The sequence below is a fragment of the Galendromus occidentalis genome, unplaced genomic scaffold, assembly GCF_000255335.2.
Source record: "Galendromus occidentalis unplaced genomic scaffold, Mocc_1.1 scf7180000077515, whole genome shotgun sequence".
NCBI classification, from domain to species: Eukaryota; Metazoa; Arthropoda; class Arachnida; order Mesostigmata; family Phytoseiidae; genus Galendromus; species Galendromus occidentalis.
Window position 1 is genome coordinate 351,099 of NW_003805503.1, and position 4,267 is coordinate 355,365.

The following is a 4,267-nucleotide window of genomic DNA, read 5'->3' on the forward strand; positions in this document are numbered from 1 at the left end:
CAACAACTCACCCCGGTCAGACGACTGCTGTTCTGGGCTCCTCCGGGGGGACAACGCCGAATGTCTTTGGCAGCTCCCCCCTCAATCCCAACAGCCCCTAAGCAGTAAGCTCTCTTAAGCTCGGCCCGTACTGAGCTCTCGAGCATCATTGAAAATCCATCGATGCCTAACTCCCGAGCGAGTTCACTGCAACCATCGGATGGACGAAACGAGAACACGACGCTCTCCGTTCTCCGGGATCGGAGCGACAGCTACGGGCCACAGTCATTGTGACCACAGACTCGATAAGAGCCTCAGGTCTCTGACATCCGACCTGCTAGTGCCACGAATCTGAAAAATCTATGAAATTAAACGGAAATCTTGGGGAGAGAAGATCTTTGCAACACCGGATAAGAGCCAAGCAAAGAAGCAAACAGCTAAGCATGCATCGGAAACTGGGGAGAACAACAACATGGAAAAAGCATACCACGGCTCCGTTTGACCATCAGAAAGGAAGACGGATACGGAACAGTTCATCAGACGGAAATGTCGGAAAAATCGATTGTTGCATCGGATCCTTCAACTCTGTAACGGAAAGCTTCTCCCAACGAAGAGAAGCTTCCGCATCAAACTACTCGCGGACTATAGGAAGACGAACAGGCAGACAGGCAGGCAAGCCTCGCCATGTATTCCACATGGAGCTCTCCGCAGCTGCTGATTCTGAGTTTGATCGGCTTTGGTTTCGAATCGGACGAATTCCCGATATCGAGATGCTTAACTTCCCTGACTCTATGGACGACAGAAAGAAATATGCAAGCGATCCACGTATCCTCGTACGCACAGCGTTGGGCCACGCAGCCATTACTCCGAACGCTCCCGGAAACTTCAAATGAACGACAGACATTCCTACTTTCGTTATCCATTGGAAGTCGGACGTTATGGATACTCGGAGAATCATGGAATCATTGACTCTCTACCGTTCGGTTTCTTTCATGATCGACGACCTGAAACGCTGTTTCACGCCGTGTCGACCGATCGCCCCCCTCCCCACCGAAAATTCATCTCTATGATGTTGGTCGAAAGCTTAATCAATAGCTACTTTTGATCACCGGTCGATCGGTCGACAGGGCTTCTCAAGGATTCTCTAGCGAAAATTCGTAGAGAATCGACTTCTCTTGGTTTACGTTACTAGAGTGGATGGTGAGGGCCTGACGTGCTGCGAATGACTGACTGATTGATTGATTCTGATAAGGGGTCTTCAGCGGAGACCGAGTCTTCGATTGTTTCCTCAAAACGGCAGCCGACGCAACAATTACCTCGAAGATAAGGCCAATTAAACCGCTCGGATAACTTATGTTCGTATTTACGCTACCCCAGCATCCGAAGCAAAGAGATGAGTCAAAGGAATGAATGCTAGGCGATGTGAACCGCAACTCCGGTAGACGATCTGGAGAAATTCTCCGAAAATCATGATCATCGAGCAATCGAAGTCTGATTGACAGAATTGATTGATTCATTGGCTTATTGATTGATAGAGTTCGATTGATTTGGGCGTCAATTCGCACGCAAGCGCAAGATTGAGTGAGCAAATGCTGAAACGCTAAGAATAAAAGTCGTGTCACATGTCTGAAGTGAGAGAGCAACAAGCAAGGAGCAAAAGAATGCAGTCGTCGATCGGGGAGGCGTTGTGTTGCTGTCTATAACGAGTGGACAGCCGACGTTTCTCTTCCGGTACGAAACGGTAACCATCCACAATCACCATATGTCAGCACCGATTTACTCAGCAGCAATGACAAGAGAAACACCACTCGGGTCGCGTACGAGCAGAAATATCTTCGCTCCATGACGACGACGGTGACAACAACAGCAGCGACATTGAGCAAGCTGTCAGCCAAGGAGGCTGGGAACATCGCGAACAGAAAACCAACCTCATTCTACCAGCAAACCTACCGAACAGTTGTACCACCAACACCATTAAGTATGAAAGAACAATTTGAAGAACGATGGAGAAGGAACGCTGCGTCCCGCGTCGCCATCCCGGCCTCTGGCGGCCACAGGGTCTTGGCTCTGCGGGACAGAGATCAGGATGTCCTTAAAAAGTAAGGTCACAACGATCTAGAATAGGAGACGACGATAAGTCACCAGGTAAAAACAAACCCCCACTTCTTCTTCATACTTGTAATACGATGATGCGAGTTTTTGGTGTGCGAATGTTCAAATGAGGGGATTTCGATTTTTTCCAATTTTCCAACAGAACAACACGAACAGATCAAACGTTCACCATCATCTATCAGGTCAATCCTGAAGCGAAGACATATGAATGATTGTTGTCAGATCGTCATAATGATTGCAACGAGCACAGCTGGAGAGCATTCGCCCCCACGATGTCTTGAAACGGCCTCTTCCCATCGAGGGTCACAGGGACAGAGGGCATTTTCTGCGTCGTGATGAACTCGTGATATTCAGCCCATAATTGATACCGAGCCCCGCAATGGGACTGCATGCTCCCCCAAATTCAAGGGGGCCCTGAAGGGTCACGCCGGCAAAGGGCCTGAGAGAGGAAGGGGGCAGCGATGATCTCATTCAGCTGACTCGAAATCCGAGATTGATTCATCGAGCGATTGAGCGATTGTTTAATCGGTGTCATGGTGACGGCGTTCACGGGTTATCCCGAGAGCGCGCGGCGATCATGTGCTCGTTCACTCGAGCATCACATGCATACAAACGGTCACGTCTCTAGATCGGATCGTTCATTCACTCCCTGAATCGGTCGCCGTACAGAACAACGATCACCACCATCAACACAGCAACAACCTGATTCTCGATAACACCGTTCTCATCGTTTCTTTCCGATGAGAATGTTTTTGGTAAAGATAAATCGAACGAAGCGAGTGTATTCGGAAAATTAAACTATTGTCAGCTCGGACAATAATGACACGGATAAGAAGCGTAAGAGATCTACACAATGAATATGACGACGAAGATGATGATACCCATATGGACGATAATGATGGGAAATAGTACTAATCAATGTTCCTTGTTGCCCGTGTGGAGTCTTGTGGGCTCCGCCCGTGTGTTTTGACTGAAAGATTTTAGATTTACGACATCATTGAGTGTTTCTGTAAATACACTTTTACTTTTGGAAACCAGCAAGAAACATTTGACAGAGAGAACAACTCCGACGACAACATCATCAACATCTATGACAGAGAAAACAACCATGTAACACAACAATGTGTCTCCTCCAACAACAACTCAACATGAGGTCTTTGAAGACTCATCTTGAAGTCATCAATAACTGATGCTATGATGACACTACAATACGAAACACTTCTGCTGATGTGCATAGGTTGTTAGCAGCAACGCAATGCAGACTTAGTATCGCTCCTCATATTCGAGAATTCAGTCGCCAATCAGATTTGATCGGGAGCGGCTGACCTAGAGGCCGTTTGAAACGCATCCGACGACGGTCGAGCGACCGAGCAGTTCAACAGGCTCAGAGATAAATCGTCAAAGCCGACACAGGGACGGTAAAGAAAGAAGAGGGCGTGTGGTAAATTCAGCCGTGCATATCAGTCCGATCGGATTTTTCAGCACCGCAGGCTGATCCCAACATTCTATGCATGAAGACGACCTCTCCGGGGATTTGCTTGACATCGCAAGTGTAGGCGTTGAGTGTGTGCGCCACCTTACACCCACGAGGCCGGAAGGGTCGCTCCTGCAACTTACCTTCGCTCGCCTCTCTCGTTCTCGTCGGCTAAAAAAAAACCTCACCACCATATGAGGGAATTCTAACCACCATCGTATGACGGCACTTCGCGCCCGACCCGAGAGTCGATTAAGCTCGCACGTTCACGGCAATCTCTCGGACACAAAGTTCCGACAAAGCAGAGAGGGATCTCGCAGAAACCACAACAAAGCGATCGGTGGCGGCAGCGCGGCGTCGAAAAGCTCTGAGGGATCTTGCGCTAAACACCGTCAAGATGCCGTCAAAGCTGAGGCGCATGCCACCAGAGCTAGCACAGCCAGAACTCCCGAGAAATTCTGTTTGGGGCGGAATCGCTTAGAAGGAGGGGTCAGTTGGCTTCCATTAATTACCATCCAAACAGAGCTTATCATGCTATCTTGAACACCGACAAGAGACTGAAGCATTCGTGCAAGCCGCAGGAATTATCAAATGGACCAGACAATGATGATATCAACCATCACGAAGAAGAAAAAATGTCAAAACCTAAAAGGGGAAATGTGGCGGGATACCACGAACAGGAAAAAAATCCTTCCATTCGAC